Below are 18050 nucleotides of genomic sequence, written 5' to 3'. Positions count from 1 at the left end.
TTCAAATTCAGACAGAAGAAATTAACAGTGAAGTTGTTTCAAAATTGGATCATAAGGTTACAGAAAGAAAGCCAGTTTTCACACAATCACCCTTAATTTATCTGGTAGCCATACAGCAGCTACCTGATGAAGAGAATGAACAAAATACTTGGATTCCAGTTAAAATGTTAGACTTATGAAGATTTAAGAAGGCAATAGCATCTTATGGCATGTACTCCCCATATGTAAAGCAAATGTTAAACACCTGGTCAACTTGTAATAGGATTCTACCAAAGGACTGGCGGGGGATTAGGCACAGGCTGTTCTTGAACCTGGACAAAATCTCCAGTGGAAAATGTGGTTCAATGATGAGGCTAAAAATATAGAAAAACAATGGAGGGATAATGGAATACAAGTCTGCCAGGATCAGCTTATTGGAGAAGGCCAATATGCTTCAGTACAAACACAATGTTTATATGATGTCCAAACCCTAGTTCTATGTCGAACGGCAGCCTTGAATGCATGGGACAGAGTTGAAGAACCAGGAAAAAAAACTGAGTCATTTACAAAGGTTATACAGGGCCCAAAAGAATCTTTCACAGATTTCTTACAAAGATTGACTTCAGCAGTACAGAAAATGGTCCTGAATTCAGAGGCTAGTAAGATAATAATTGAATCTTTGGCCTTTCAGAATGCAAATGCAGCATGCAAAAGAATAATCAGGCTGTTAAAGGCAAGATCTGCACCTTTGGGAGATTGGATTAGAGACACAGTTAATGTTGAGGCTTATGACCATGATGATATGTGGGTAGGAGAAGCAATTTCAAAAGGTTTGAGGAATGTTAGATGTTTTGGATGTGGAAAGCAAGGACATTTGAAAAGGGATTGTAAACAGGTCATTCCAAGAAATAACATTTCTTCAAGGAACACTGGCAACAGAATGCCCCTTCCTTCTGGAGTAGGCAGAAGGTGTGGTAAGGGAAAACACTGGACCAACAAATGTAGATCAACAAGGGACAGACAGGGTAATCCTCTGCCTCGAGCTTCAGGAAACTCCCAGAGGGGCCTCAGGCAGGCCCCCACAGTAAATCCAGTTCAAACCTTTCCTGCAGTTGTAGAGAAAACCCCTACTCAAAGCAACTAAATAACCAAATGCCTATTGGAATAAATCATGTTGGTTGAGATGATGAAACAGAGAGAATAGGAAATTCAGGAAAAAAACATAAAGAAAATTTTTTGGCAAACTTCTATTAATGAACAAAGACCAAAACTAACAATAAAAATAAATGGTGTTTTGTTGTCTGGTCTGGTAGACACAGGTGCTGACATTACCATAATTGCACCAGAATTTTGGCATCCAACTTGGCCTCTTCAGGAGGTAAATATTCAACTGTTAGGAATTGGGACATTATCTCGAGTGAAACAGAGTGCAAGATGGCTTGCATATATGGCTAACATAGCTATGAACCTGTGGGGTCGAGACTTGTTACAACAATGGAATACTCAGATTAATATCCCTCCAATCTCAGAAACAAATCATAAACTAGTACATGTTTCTGAGAGAAATATTAGAAGATATTATTCTAATGAATGCTCACCAGCCATCCATGTCATACAAGAACAGGGCACAACAACTGATAATCTTCCAAAAACACCAACAGCTCTACCTTTAAAATGGTCAAGAGACAAGCCTGTATGGGTTCAGCAATGGCCTTTAACAACAGAGAAACTACAGGCTTTAGAAGAGCTGGTAGAAGAACAGTTAAATGCTCATCATATTGAAGAATCAACTAGCCCTTGGAATTCTCCTGTATTTGTTATTAAAAAGAAATCTGGTAAATGGAGAATGGTAACAGACCTTAGAGCAATTAACAAAGTAATTCAGCCAATGGGCTCTCTACAATCTGGAATTCCTTTGCCTACTCTGTTACCAAAAGGTTGGCCTCTCATAGTTATTGATTTAAAAGACTGTTTCTTTTCAATACCCTTACAAGAAAAAGACAGAGAAAGATTTGCTTTCACAGTGCCTACTTATAATAATTCTCAACCGGTTAAAAGATTTCAATGGAGGGTTCTCCCACAGGGAATGTTGAATATCCCAACTTTGTGCCAATATTTTCTACAACAGCCATTAGAAGTGGTATGTAAAAAATTTCCTAAATCTATAATTTATCATTATATGGATGATATTTTATTAGCTGACTCAAATGCAGATACTTTAGAAAGAATGTTTGAAGAAGTAAAGAAAATTTTGCCTTGCTGGGGATTACAAATTGCTCCTGAAAAGATACAAAGAGGAGATTCTATTAATTATTTAGGATATAAAATAGAACTTCAAAAATTAGACCTCAAAAGGTGCAAATTAGGAGAGATTGACTACAGACTCTTAATGACTTTTTGTAGTGGGTAGCCATTCCAGCTTTGATCTGGAAGTTCCAACCCCCATTGAAACTTTGGCAACTGTCATGCCTACAAGGCGGGGCCAAGGGAGGTGCCTGGAGACCTGAGATCTGGATGGGCTGCACTCGCTCTCTGTTCCGGGACCCTGGACGGTGGAGGTGGCCCAAGCAGAGCTCCAGAGAACACTGCTGGACTGCGATATACCTTTCCCAGACCCCGCGACCTACCTATCCCTTAATTTGTAAGTTACGCCATTAAATAAATCTCCTTTTAACTACGTGGAGTGGCCTTAATAATTTCACCAATATCTGGCGCCCAACATGGGGCAAATTCCAAAGGCCTGGGTGGCTCCCCCCCTCAGCCTCCTCCCCGGCTAGTGGGGTACCTAAACCCGCCTACAAAGTTCTGTATAACCAGGGAATGCCTACACGGTTCCATTCCCAAAAAAGGGAGCAGCTAGTCCGGTCTCAGTTCCCTAGCTTAGCCCCGAGACCAGTGAAAGAGGCACTCCCCCGCTTCCTGAGTGCCGGCACCAGCTCCGGCTCCCGCCATCTTGACTCCAGCGAGCTACAGTCAGCCAAGATCACCAGCAGGCCCTGCTTTGGAGCTGTACCAATGCCACCTGTTGGCTGAAAAGTGCTACTAAACCCCCCCAAAACCACGAAAGGTAAGTAAAAGTACTTGATAATTTTACACCTTAAAATTGACTAACAAATTTTAAGTAATTCTTGTAATATGGCTGACAACATTACCTCACAAGAATTTAAAAACCTTTTTGCCTGTATGATGAATGACATCTTCCTGGAAATATACGACCTTCCTAAGACATATCTGGCCTGTACCATTTTGACATTCATCATAATAATTCACACAGTGTTCAAACACTGGTTTAATAACAAGAACAAAGATGAGTCATTATTGGGACTGATACAGGCTTTAAGAGAGAGCAATGAAGACTTACAAAAAAAGATTCTCTCTCTGAAATCTGCTTTAAAGGATAACAATGAAAGCTTACAAAAAAAGATTCTTTCTCTGGAATCTGCTGATCAGGATTTACAAAACAGGCTTGTACCGAAAATTGATCTTATTGATAATAAATGTAAATATTTAATGGACAGAACACTAACTCTCCAAACACTATATAAGGAAAAAAGACTATCATTAGTTGATAAGGTCCATAGAATCATGTGTTTCTGAGGAACATAAAAACTTCTATGATTCCATGAGAAATCTGGAGTCCCTTGCCAGAGAGGAGGTTCACTCCATAAAACAAACCCTAGATGCTCATTTACAGGCCTTAGAAAAAACTCTCAGTAAACATGACAAGGGACCTAATAAACAGAACAAGGCCATAGAGGTTGTAACATCTCCAAATGGCTCTCACACAATGGCTTATCCTGTTATTATCCATGAGAAGCCAGCGGGTGACACACACCCTGAGCCATATAATACATATACATTACAACCAATTTCAACAAGGGACTTTAAAAATATAAAGGAAGCAGTAGTTACGTATGGGATACACTCCACATATGTATAAACAATTGTTAAATTTGTGGTCTACCTCACATAGAATCATCCCAGATGACTGGCATCAGTTAATTTCAGCTGTTCTAGAATATAGTCAGCAGCTACAGTGGAAAATCTGGTTGAGAGAAGAGGCAAAAAACTTAGAAAAACAAGGTAAACTCAGAGGTTTTGTGATATCCCAAGATCAAATACTTGGTGAGGGATGTTTCGCTGACAGGAATGTACAAGCCATTTATGATGAACATACAATATCCCTATGCCGTACAGCAGCTCTAAATGCTTGGGAAAAAATTCCAGAACCTGGAAAACCAACTGAGGTATACACAAAGATATTTCAGGGACCGCACGAACCCTTCACTGATTTTTTTGTTTTTGTTTTTGTTTTTCGAGACAGGGTTTCTCTGTGTAGCTTTGCGCCTTTTCCTGGAACTCACTTGGTAGCCCAGGCTGGCCTCAAACTCACAGAGATCTGCCTGGCTCTGCTTCCCGAGTGCTGGGATTAAAGGCGTGTGCCACCACTGCCCGGGTCTTCACTGATTTTTTACAAAGACTGAACACAGTTATAACAAGAGCTGTATCAGATAAAGAATTAAGAAAAGTATTAACTGAGTCCTTGGCATTCGACAATGCTAATGCAGAATGCAGAAGAATACTTACACCATTAAAGATCAGATCAGCTCCTTTGGAAGAGTGGATTCAGTATACTAATGGTGTTGAGTCTCGTAACTACAGTAATGAGGCTTGGATAGGAGAGACAAATCCCAGAGGTGAAAGAAGGCCCCAGGTTACCAAATGTTTTCAATGTGGTACACCAGGTCATATGAGTAAAAACTGTACGTGGGGTACTCCTAGGAGTAATACTCCTTTTAGGAATAGCCTAAACAGGAGACCCCAACCACCTCCCAGATTATGTAGAAGGTGTGGAAAAGGCCGACATTGGACCAGTGAGTGCAGATCTAAAATAGATATACGAGGTAACCCTTTACTGGCAGGAAACGCCTCAGGGGGCCTCTTGCAGGCCCCCAAATCAAATGTAGTATGAACATTCCCAGCCACTGTGGAAGAAATTCCTCTCCAAGACAACTGAATAAACCAATGCCTAATGTAAAAATCAATACTGCAATGGATGATAAAACAGCTCTGATGGGTGGATCACAGTTTACAAAGAACACTATAAAACAAATATTTTGGCAGACTTCCATAAATGATCAAAGATATTTCAGGGACCACACGAACCAACAGCTACAGTAAAAAGTGCTGTGGGATTATCTGTATGAAAATGTGTTGCTCTGATTGGTTGGTAAATAAATCACTGATTGGCCCGTGGCCAGGCAGGAAGTATAGGTGGGACAAGGAGGAGAATAAAGCTGGGAAGTGGAAGGCTGAGTCAGAGAGACACTGCCAGCTGCCACCATGACAAACAGCATGTGAAGATGCCAGTAAGCCACGAGCCATGTGGCAAGGTATAGATTAATAGAAATGGATTAATTTAAGCTCAAAGAACAGTCAGCAAGAAGCCTGCCAAGGCCATACAGTTTGTAACCAATATAAGTCTCTGTGTTTACTTGGCTGGGTTTGAGCGGCTGTGGGACTGGCGGGTGACCAAGATTTGTCCTGACTGTGGGCCAGGCAGGAAAACTCTAGCTCCAACTTTTAAAGATTATTTGGAGACATTTCTCATCTAAGAACTATTGTTGGAGTAAAAAATGATGAACTGAATAATTTGTTTAAAACCTTAGAAGGTGACAAGGACTTAAATAGTCCAAGAGAATTATCACCTGAAGCTGAGAAAGAATTGGCCTTGGTAGAAAAGAAAGTACATGAAGGGCACATAGATCATATTGATCCAAAGCTGGATTGTATTTTGGTTATTTTACGTTCTAGGCATTCTCCAACAGGAATATTAGTGCAGAGGGAAGATATTATATTGGAATGGATATTTTTACCAAATAAACCAAATAAAAAATTAAAAACTTATGTGGAAAAAATCTCTGACTTGATTTGGAAAGGAAAATTGAGACTTTGTCAATTAGAAGGAATAGACCCAGCAGAAATTGTCGTACCTTTAACTAAGGAGGACACTGAAAAATTATGGATAGAAAATGAAGCTTGGCAAAAAGCTTGCAGTAATTTTTTGGGAGAAATTAACAGCAAATATTCCAAAAGCAATAGAATTGATCATATGAAGAGAGCTGATTGGATCTTGCCTCGAATTGTGAGGAAAAAACCCATATCTGGAGTTCTTACATTTTATACAGATGCCAACAAACAAGGAAAGGCAGGTTACAAATCAGAAAATTTAAGTAAAGTGGTTCAAAGTCCTTATAATTCAGTTCAAAAATCAGAATTGTATGCTATTCTGTTGGTATTAATGGATTTTTTCAGAACCTCTCAATGAAGTAACTGACTCTCAGTATGCTGAAAGAGTAGTATTACATATTGAGACTGCAGAATTTATCCATGATGCTTCAGAATTAACTTCACTATTTATTCAATTACAAGATACAATCAGGAAAAGGAATCATCCTTTATATATAACTCACATCCGATCCCATACTGGTCTGCCAGGCCCTCTAGCACAAGGCAATGATGAGATTGATAAATTATTGATAGGAAATGTGATGGAGGCCTCAGAATTTCATAAAAAATATCATGTCGGCCGGGCGGTGGTGGCGCACGCCTTTAATCCCAGCACTCGGGAGGCAGAGGCAGGCAGATCTCTGTGAGTTCGAGGCCAGCCTGGGCTACCAAGTGAGTTCCAGGAAGGGCGCAAAGCTACACAGAGAAACCCTGTCTTGAAAAACCAAAAAAAATAAAAAAAATCAACAATTTCCAGAATTTAAAATCCTGAATCATGACATGACACTAGTGGAATTCAGGTGTTTCTGGTATATAGACTGCTCTCACCCAATGTGAGGTTGAACTGTTGACCTTGTGTACATCCTAATTCACAAATGAGTCTGTCAGATATGCTAAGCCTATAGGCTGAAGATGATATATATTGTATATAGTTATTGTACTTTTGTATATAGTTTTTCTTATGCTAGTTATAAGTTTTTTCCTTTCTTTTTATTAAAATAGAAAAGGGGAAATATGGTGATATTTTATTTGTATTAAAAAGTTATTTGTATGTTAATAAATAAAGTTGCCCGGGGGTCAGAGCTATTAGCAAGCCATAGGAAAGCAGGGCAGTGGTGGCGTATGCTTGTAATCCCAGCACTTGGTAGGCAGAGCTAGGTAAGTCTCTGTGTGTTCAGGGATACAGCCATTATTGGATACACATGCCTTTAATCTCAATACCAATTATAGAAAACCTGGAGGTCTATACAGACAGGTCGTGATGAGGCGGTCATGTGGTTGGGTTTACAACCAATGAGAAGGCAGAACAGGAACTCTATATAAAGACTTTAACACAGGGGTAGCTCTGGTTCAGAGAAGTAGGACCACCGCAGGAGGAAGGGTAAGGTTTTAGCTCTTAGCTCTGACCTCTTGGCTTTCTTCTTTGCATTGGTCTGTGTTTCTTATTTAATAAGAAGGTTGGTTACATCTACAACTGGGGCCACAGGGGATGGCAATCAAGTGTCTTTATGGAAGAATGGAGTTTCTTCTGTGTATATGCACAAGAGTGGTATAGCTGGGTCTTGAGGTAGATTGATTCCCAGTTTTCTGAGGAATTGCTATATTGATTTCAATAGAGGCTGTGCAAGTTTGTACTCTCACCATCAATGGGAGGAGTGTTCTCCTTGTTCCACATCCTTGCCAGCATGAGTTATCACTTGTGTTATTGAACTTAGCCATTCTGACAGATGTCCTTTGAATATTTATCAGCCTTTTCCGATTCCTCTATTAAGAATTCTGTTAAGACCTGTATCCGTTTTTTTCACTGGATTATTTGGTTTATTGATATCTTTTTTTTTTGTACCTATCTCTCGATTAGTTTTGGTTTGAAGTCTACTTTGTCAGATATTAAAATGGCTACACCAGTTTGCTTCCTAGGTCCATGTGATGGTTTAAAAGAAAATGGACCTGATAGGGAGTGGCACTTTAGCTTCGGCTTTGTTGGAGTAGGTATGGCCTTGTTGGGGGAAATGTGTCACAGTTGGGGTGGGCTTTGAGGTCTCCTATGTTCAAGCTATGGCCAGTGTGGTACACAGATGCTTCTGCTACATGTGAATCAAGATGTATAACTCTCAGCTCCTTCTCCAGCACCATGTCTGCCTGCATGCCACCATGTTTCTGGCCATGACATCAATGGATTATACCTCTGAAACTGTAAGCCAGCACCAATTAGTTATTTTCCTTTATAAGAGGTGCCATGGTCGTGGTGTCTCTTCATAGCAAAAGGAACCCTAACTATGTCCATTTGCTTAGAATTATTTTGTTTACAACCCTTTATCCTGAAGTAATGTCTATTTTTGATGTTGCAGTGTTTCTTGTATGCAGCAGAATGGATCCCGATTTTGTATTCATTCCTTTAGACTCTGTCTTCTTATTGGGGAATTGAGTCTATTGATACTGAGAGCTATCAATGACCAATGATTATATGATTATTTTTTCTCTTGTTTTTGTGGTTGATGGTGGTGGTTGTGTGTGTGGTTCTCTTCTTTTGGTTTTGCTGTTGTGAAATTTTTTTCTGTGTTTTCATGGATGTAGTTAACCTCCTTGGGTTGGTGTTTTCCTTCTAGTACCTTCTGTAAACCTAGATTTATGGATAGAGTGGTTTAAATCTGGTTCTGTCATAGAACATTTTGTTTTCCCCATCTATGGTGATTCAAAGTTTTGTTGGGTATAGTAGTCTGGGCTGGCATCTGTGGTTTCTTAGAGTCTATAAGACATCTCTCCAAACCCTTCTGGCTTTTAGAGTCCCATTGAGAAATCAGGTGTTAATTATAATAGGTATGAATTATATGTTACTTGGTCTTTTTCTTTTGCAGCTTTTTTTTTTTAAAAGATTTATCTATTTATTATGTATACAGCATGTATGACAGCAGTCCAGAAGAGGGCACCAGATCTCATTACAGATAGTTGTGAGCCACCATGTGGATGCTGGGAATTGAACTCAGAACCTCTGGAAGAGTAGTCAGTGCTTTTAACCTCTGAGTCATCTCTCCAGCCCTCTTTTGCAGCTTTTAATATTCCTTCTTTGTTCTGTTCATTTAGTGTTTTGATTATTATGTGGTATAGGGACTTTCTTTTCTGGTCAAATCTATTTGGTGTTCTTTAAGATTTTGTGCCTTTATAGGCATGTGCCTCTTAAGGTTACCAAAATTTTCTTCTATGGTTTTGTTAAAAATATTTTCTGGGCCTTTGAGCTAGGATTCTTTTTCTTCTTCTATTCCTATTATTCTTAGTTTTGGTCTTTTCATACTATCCCAGATTTCCTGGATGTTTTTTGTTAGGAATATTTTAGATTTAACATTTTCTTTGACCAATGTATCAGTTTCTTCTATCTTATCTTCTACACTTAAAATTATCTCTTCCATCTCTTGTATTCTGTTGGTGATGTCCTGTAGTTCCTGTTTGCTTAACTAGATTTTCCATTTCCAGAATCCCCCCAGTTTTTATTTTCTTTATTGCTTCTATTCCCATTTTCAGGCCTTGAACAGTTTCCTTCACCTGTTTGTGTTTCTTCCCCTCCCCCTTGAATTTCTTGGCATTCCTTAAAGGATTTATTTATCTCCTCCATTGTTTGCATTTTCCTGGATTTCTTTGAGAACTTATTTTTTCCTCAAGGATTTCTTTCATCTTCAAAGAGTTAGTTTTATGTTTATTTTCCTATGCTTCAGCTGAGTTGGAATATTCAGGGCTTGCTACAGTGGGATAACTGGGTTCTGATCGTGACATATTATCCTGGCTCTTGTTATGTTCTTACACTGGCATTTAGGCATCTGAGTTTGAGGCAATTATAAGTTTAGGTGATTTGAGCTTGTCTTTGTTGGATGAACGCTTTTTTCTCTTGTTTTCCATTTCCTCTCTGGTCTTTTGGCCAGAGTTGCCTATTGTTCTGGTCCTCTCATCCAGTAGGGTGCCTTCATTATTATTATTATTATTTTGCCTGTGTGTGACTTCTGGGTCTAAACTTCTGGGTTTCTGGGTTCTGGCATGGCCTCTGGGAACTATTTTGGACTATGATAGAGCAGGGTCTTCTGGAGTTGTGGGCCTAGATGTGGCCGTAAGGGGAGGGGAGCTGCTGGAGAAAAACTTGGTCAGCTCTGAGGAAGTGTTGTTGGTGTGCAGTTTACCTGGAGTTCTGGGAACCAGTATGGCCTCTAGTAGATCAGGGGGTTTCTGTTGGTGTTGTGGGCTGGGAAATGGTGAGGAGGGAAGGGAGACTGCTGGGGAAAAGCTGGATCGTCTCTGAGTAGTGTTGGCTGCTATAGGAAGGGTCTTACTTGGGGTTCTGGGTACCCGTGTGGCCTTGGGTAGAACAGGGGACTTCTGCTGGAGTTGTGTGCCTGGGGTTTGGAATACTAGCATGGCCTCTCCTGTGTGGCCTAACAGGGAGTTCTGATGGAGTTGTCAATTGAAATATGGTATCAAGGAGGGGAACAGATGTTGGGGAAAGGTGAGTAGGCTCTGAGGAAGTGGTGAGCTACAAGTGGGGCCTTACCTAGGGTTCTGGGAACCAGCCTGGTCTCTGAGAGAACAAGGCCACACATTATATATTTAACCAGGCTGTAATTACACCTAACATTACGTAACTGTCCCTTGTACAAGTGCAAACACATTAAAAATTTAGAATAGATGGCAATGTCCCTTGCAGGATGTTCTTTTAGTATCTTGAATTCAAATATGATAACCATTGATAGTCTCTTAATAGATGTTACAGCACAAATATTGGTACAAAAACCATTCTTAACAAAATACAACAGAAACACTTCTGTAAACTATAATCCTCATTTAGGTTTTACACATATACCCACTCTAGCATTGCAATTTCCCTGAGCCTTAAAATCCCTTCATCAACACTAAGTCAGGGGATATCAGGGATCTCCAACTCCTCTTCAGTAGGCCAGCTTTTGATATATGCTTCAGTCAACCATTCAAACAATTTTTGACACCTTTAAAACTGTATGGTCTTTCATATTAAACCCTGAATCTCCACTCAATGGGTCCATATCAATGAACTCTGCCTGACCTAGTATTATGCTCCTTCCACCATCATCCCACACCCTTAAAATCCATTCCCACACATATTCATTATTCTTCTGCTTGAATGAATTAGCAAAATCATTAAGCTCTTTAGTAACTTAGTGTACCTCCTTATGGACTGCACTTTCTTCCTCCCCTTTAAGAGCTTGCTCTTCCTTAAGTCTGGTTATAGAACCAGAGGCAACTATTAGTGGACCCTGAGGGGCATTAGCATTATCTTGTGTGGCATTTCCTCCAGAGAAAGTCACTGCACTGCTGTTTTAGCAGGCAATGGGGATTAACTCCTCAGCCAAAGGTAAAAAAGGCATTATTTCAAGGGGTGGGGCTGAGGGTACTATTTCTTCAGGTGAGATTAAACCCTTGAGAATCTGAGGATTCCAAGTTCTCAGCTTCACTGAGGTCCTCCGACAAAGCCCCACCCCAAGTTATATGATCCCATTCTTTACCAATTAATGCCATTAATCTTCAAAAGTCTCTGAGGCTGGGGCTTGAATTTTTGCTGTAATCCAACTAGCCGTATAATGAGGACTTCAGTTTGATTTTCTGCAAAGCAAGCTCTGTGGCTGCTGGAGGGAAGATTCTCTTTCAGGGCAAACTTAGAAATCTTTAGACTCTTAAGACGCATCTGTAGCTGATGATTTTTTATCACTAAGTTCTTTGTTGTTCCTCACAGTATTCTGAGATACTAGAAGTTGGTTGATTTTATCAGAGCTCATTCCTATCATTTATCAATTTATCCAGAGATGCTAAGACAGCAAACCAGCAGCATCACTTTCCTTTGTTTGTGTAAATTGTCAAAAGTTTCATATACGGGGTCACCAAATACATTGCCAGTAACAACTGGTGAATCAGATAATCAAATGTATTTATCTCCTAAAATTGGGAATATAGTTCACACCATGGGCTTTCATTACTCTCCAAGTTCCCAGGAAAGGGACTGACTAGACACTTTACTAGCTGTAGGTGTTAGTGAATTGAAAAGCCTACTCTAAATACTTAAAGGATTCATCCTTATTCTGTTGTTCTAGAGCCACTTCTCATACCAAAATCTGTATATTCAGGGTTCTCTAGAGTAACAGAACTTATAGAATCTCTCTCTCTCTCTCTCTCTCTCTCTCTCTCTCTCTCTGTGTGTGTGTGTGTGTGTGTGTGTGTGTGTGTGTGTGTGTGTGTGTGTGTGTATACACACAAAGAATTTATGGGAATGACTTCGAGGCTGCTGTCCAGCTAACCCAACAATGGCTGGCTGTTAACAGAAAATCTAAAAGTCCAGTAGTTGCTCAGTCCACAGGGCTGGGTGTCTAGGCTGGTCTTCAAAATATGCTGGAATCCCAAAGAAGTTGGCTCCAATGCCAGTGAAGGAATGCATGCACTAGCAAGGTGAAGGCAAGCAGGCAATAAACAAAAACTTCCTTCTTCCATGTCCTTATTTAGGCTTCCAGCAGAAGGTTGGGCCCAGATTAAAGGTGTATCTTCCAACCTCAACATCCAGATCAAAGGCATGTATTTGTCTCCCTACCTAAAGATGTGTCTTACTACCTCAGAGGTCCAGACAAATGTTGATTCACCAACTTCAAACCAAGCAAAATAATATCTCACAGGTGTGCCTCTCACTTATGAATTGCAGTTCATTTCAGATGTAGTCAAGTTGACAATCAAAAATAGCCATCACACCTAGCAATGCCAGAAGTTACATCTATAAAATCTCAACATCCTGACCACCCAAAAGTGCACTGAGCAAAGACAAACACATTGGAGATGTCAAAGTGGACAGGGAAAAGCCAACAGCCCTTAATCCTACAAAGAACTGGGAAATGGTGGTAGCGGGAGAAAGAGTCTCCCTTGAGGAAGAGCACACTGACTAGTTATTCAATACCAAATGGTCAGCCATACAAAAATACAGAAAAGTAACATTATATGAGTAGTTTACTTAGGAATATATATTTATATATAGAGAGAGACATATATGAATACAATGAAAATTAATGAAAAAGAAGCCACAAATTTGAAAGGAGATGATTTGGTGGGAGGAAAGTGAGGGGAAGGTTCTAATTACATAATAAATTAAAAATGTAAAAAAAAAAAAAAGCAAAACTAAAATAAAGGAACAAACAATATCAACAAATCCAAACTAAGACCAAAACATACAAAGAAAAATTATATACCTATCCAAGAAATGGTTTTAGCTTTCATGCTACAATGGCAATGATCATAAATAGAAATGAGAACTAATGTTGGCAAAAATGTGGAGAAGGAAGTCAAACACTATTCAGTCTAGATGTCTCACACAATAAATGAATAAATGAAAAAAAGAAAATTACTGTGTGAGCCCATTACAGCACTGATGTGTGACACTATTCCTGTGTCAATGACAAAGAATTCCTGGAAACAATGACAAGCATCTACTAAAGGCAGAAAAGGAGCCAAAGAAAACCAAAGTTGGAAAATCAATAAAGTCTAATTTGGTGAACCAATAAGTGTTTTGTCTGAATGTTTATCTCTGTACCTTGTGTGTTCCTGGTGCCAGCAGAGGCCAGAAAAGAGTGTTGGATGCCCTGGAGTTGAGGTTACAGATTGAGTGCACATGTGAGGGTCCTGGGAATTCAAAGTGAGTCTTCTGAATGAGCAGACAGTGCTCTTAATCACTGAATCATCTCAAAAGCTAAGTGGACCAGTGAATTTTATTGGGGTGACAAGTCTGGGTGAGGGGTTACTTACAGAAGCACAAAGGAATTAATGACAGCTGCATCACCCTGTGAGGGTGATGGCTAATGGAGGTGAAAACTTGGGGATCTGTGCATAGCTTGTAGGCAGCTCAAGGGATATTGGAAGTGTGTATTTCAAGCCACTCACTATCTCCTCCAGGCAGCTTGTGTTGTCTTGTCTGGTCCAGGCAGCTTGACTGGTGTCTGCTTCATGGCTGGTCTGAGCACCTTCTGTGCAGCTCACTTTGTCTGACAATGTCAGCAGTCCTTACCAATTATATATACTTGAGGGCTTGAGGCAGGAAGGCATGAGTGAATTTTGCCAGTTTCTGTGAGTTCCTGAAGGTACTGAGTCCTTTATTTCTGAGCTTAAGGACCTTATCTGTAGAACTGAATGTATCACCTCCAGTTATAGCATCCCATTAGTTTATCTCTTTCAAATCCTTGCATTTTAAAGAGCTTTCTCCAAGATGGAGGTGTTTCATCTCAGAGAAAATTGGTACACAGTAATCACTCCTGCCTATTAACTCCAAGAACTTGGCATCTTATCACTAAGCACTTGCTCAACATGCTCATTGCTGCTTTTTTTTTTTCACACTAATGGAATCAACTCAGCTATCCATCAACTGACACATGGGTAACTGAATTGCCATACATATCTACAAAGCTGTGTTAGTTGCAAATAAAAATGAAAGTGTGAAATCTGGATGTAAATGTAGGCAATGGCAAATACAATGAGTGATGCCAACTAGATCTCAAATGTTAAACATCACATGTTTTCTCCCATTTTAGTCCTAGTTTCAACCTTAAGTTTCCTTTGTTCAGTAAGAGTACACATAGAAGCCAGAAAGCTAGAGGTGAACCATTAGAAGGAGATGGAAGAAGAGAGGGTAGGTAATTGAACATAGGTGAAATAAAATTGGAAGGCAGAATACTGGGGGCAGAATGGTTCAAATATGTACTGTAGTGGTGGTGAAGAGGGCGCTGCTGAAATGTCAACTGAAACGAGATGTCCACGAAGAAGCTACATGGGAACCTATTATTTTGCAACCCAAGTAAAAAATACAATAAGAAGATAGTAGAACACGTACTATAAAAGAATGGAGTATTGGATAATATTTGCTAGATGTTTAACTGGGGATAAGGCAGGAAGAAGAAGAGTGGGTGGGTTAACCAAAAGTAAAGATGTATGAAGAAGCCTCATGAAATCCCACTGTCTTACAAGTTAATAGGAAATATAATTTTTAAAACTTCGAACAGAGGTTCCCACATGGGTGAATAATGCTGCTCCTAGTCACTAGGGCTATTAAATGGAACTATGTGTACTAAGTATTGGTTACCTGCCTAGGACTTACTGGTCAGGGAGGCCCTAAAGGCACCTCAAACAAAACAGGTCATTGCCAATTGTCTTGTTTGTCACCGTAAGTACATGGTGTTGCTGAAGACACCAAACTCTTTGGTTGCAACACAGAGAGAAATCTTGAATTTACCAGGAAATTCTCCCTCCTGGCTAGCTTTTGCAGGACTGTAAAGAAAAGATGTCAATGGTCTTATCTACTCCTGAATCCTATATCAACCTACAAGCCAGGATGTGTGCACTGGCGTAATACTGGTACAACTGCTTATGGGCATAAACACCCGTCTTGAATTTGATGCTTGCTTCATAGAGGGGAATTTATGCCTTGTACTATAAAAACAATCAAAAAAATCATGGCTTGGGGAGTAAAGGCCAAGGGCAGAACCTACTGATGTTTTCTTAATGATCATGTTGTTAATCTGCCATCTAAATATTCATGCTTATAATTATCAATTTGTACTATTCTCAACCTTAGTGAAAGAAGCCTCTTGCAGTTGATAGTAGGTAATGCAAAGACTCGTAATATTTTTTAAAAAAATTGACTGCCAGGCAGTGGTGGTGCACACCTTTAATCCCAGCACTCGGGAGGTAGAACCAGGCAAATCTCTGAGTTTGAGGCCAGCCTGGTCTATAGGGCGAGATCCAGGACAGGCAGCAAAAACTATATATAGAAACCCTGTTTTGAAAAACCAAAAATAAATAAATAAACAAACAAATAAATAAATAAATAGAATTTGAGAACAAACAACTGTGTTAGCTTGGGACAATTACGATTTCATCATGGTTGAGGGAGGGTCCCATGCATCTCCTTTCACGCCATGAAGGTCTACTGGCAGTTAAGTGCAGCTATATGATTTTAGAGTTTTGAGTGAATACTTCCCCATTTCTCCTCAGTACTTCAAAATTAGTTTCTGTATGCTCTTGGAGATTTCTTTTTTGTTGCTTTTGAGACAAAGTTTCTCTATGTAGACCAGGCTGGCCTTGAACTCACAGAGTTCAGCCTGCCTTTGCCTCCACAGAGCTGTGATTAAAGACATGTAAGACCATACTCTCAGCCTTTGGAGATTTTTTAAGCTGTATGTGAGCATGCTCATGTAATCACAGTCACAGCCAATCTCCTTATAGTTTCTCACCTTCTTGCTGTTTTTAAGGTTTGATTCTTGTATGAAGATTTTGAAGGTGAATGAAAGATGAGACTTTATTAGAGCATATTCTTGTTTCTTTCATAATGAATTCTTTTTATGTCTACAATTTCAGAACTAGGTAAAGGATTTATTAAATTGAATGCATTTCAAGGGTGGAATTTACAATGAACGGCAACACACAGGGATTACATACAGTATAACTTCATATTGTTTCTCAGAACTATGAATTTTGTGATGTACAGCAAAATTAGAGGGCTCTGTCACATTTCTCATCTTACTACATTTTGTCTTCATTATATTTATGTAGTCCTGGCTGTCCTGGAACTCACTATGTAGATCAGGATGGCCTCTGACACACAAAGATCTTCCTGCCTCTGCATTCTAATTGCTGGGATTAAAGACGTGCACCACTTGGCCTGACATTATTATGCTTTTTTTGCACATTGAACAAGATAAATGCTCTTATTACAGCATTTTCCACAGGCTGGAGATATGGCTTAGTGGTTAAAAGCACTGGATAATATTCCAGAGGACCCGTGTTCAATTCCCAACACACACACCACTCACAACTGTCTGTTAATCCAGCTTCAGGGGACCTAATGACCTCTTCTGGCCTTGACAGGGACCAGGCATGAAATACTTGCATACATACAGAAGTACCTGTAGGCAAAGCAACCATATACATTAAGAAAAAAGTTTTCCCATTACTTTTGCAGAATTTTAATATAAACCCTGTGATAGTTTTCTAAGATTTAGACCTTCATTAAAGGCATTCACAAGTTCTTATCTTCATGTTTCTATTATGTATACTGTTGGGATTTGTAAGCAGAGATTTGCAGATAAATGCTACGTCACATTATTTACAATGGTATTTTTCTCTCTAATATGACTTTTCTGATATCTTCTAAAATCGGCAATATGGATATAGAATGTGTCACAGTCTTTGCATTTGTAAAGTTTCTTTCCAGTATGAATTTTCTGATCTGCTCTAAGATATTTGCACCTAGTAAAAGATTTATCACATTCCTTACAACTGTAAGGTCTCTCTCCAGTATGAACTCTCTGATGTGTTATATGAGTCCTGGGTAAAAGATTTCTCACATACCTCACATTTCTAAGGTTTCTCTCCAATATGGATCCTGTAATGCCTTTTAAGATGTGATATTTTAGGAAAGGACTTACCATAATCTTTGCATACAATATCTCTAAAGAATGAGTTTTATGATGCCTTCTAAATGGTTAATAGTGGGTAAAGGAACTGTGTCACAGTCATTGCATTCGTAAGGCTCCTCTCCAGTATGGAGTCTGTAATGGCTTTTAAGATGTGAAAGCTGATGAAAGACCTTGCCACATGCTTCATAACTACAATGTTCCTCAGCAGTATGGATTTTCTGATGTCTCCTGAAACTAGAATAGTGGGCAAAGGATCTATTACATTCCTTACATTTGTAAGGCTTCTCTCCTGTATGCAATTTTTCATGGCTTTTAAGTGCTGAGGACTGACGAAATGACTTTCCACAATCTTTGCATTTATAAGGTTTCTCTCCAGTATGAAGTCTTTGATGTGTTTTAAGACTTGAGCACTGGGAAAAGGATCTGTCACATTCCTTACATTTGTAAGGCTTCTCCCCTGTATGCATTTTCTGATGATTTTTAAATGCTGACAAGTGACGAAATGACTTTCCACATTCTCTGCATTCATAAGGTCTCTCTCCAGTATGAAGTCTTTGATGTGTTTTAAGATTTGTGCACTGGGTAAAGGATTTGTCACAAATGTTGCAC

The 18050-nt window shown here is 39.5% G+C and overlaps 1 protein-coding gene across 1 annotated transcript in view; it reads right to left on the bottom strand.

The window, feature by feature from the left end:
• LOC128124336 (vomeronasal type-1 receptor 4-like) overlaps positions 1-17559 on the bottom strand; it is a 34118-nt gene extending 16559 nt beyond the window's left edge. The window contains exon 1 of the mRNA XM_052760478.1: positions 17451-17559. The gene's annotated coding sequence lies outside the window, so the exon portion shown is untranslated. The remainder of the gene's footprint in view (positions 1-17450) is intronic.
• Between the last annotated feature and the right edge of the window lie 491 nt (positions 17560-18050).

Source organism: Peromyscus californicus, unplaced genomic scaffold, assembly GCF_007827085.1.
Source record: "Peromyscus californicus insignis strain IS unplaced genomic scaffold, ASM782708v3 Scaffold_4__1_contigs__length_199733344, whole genome shotgun sequence".
Taxonomy (NCBI): domain Eukaryota; kingdom Metazoa; phylum Chordata; class Mammalia; order Rodentia; family Cricetidae; genus Peromyscus; species Peromyscus californicus.
Note: the sequence above shows the minus strand (reverse complement) of the source record. Positions and strands in the feature narration are given on the sequence as shown.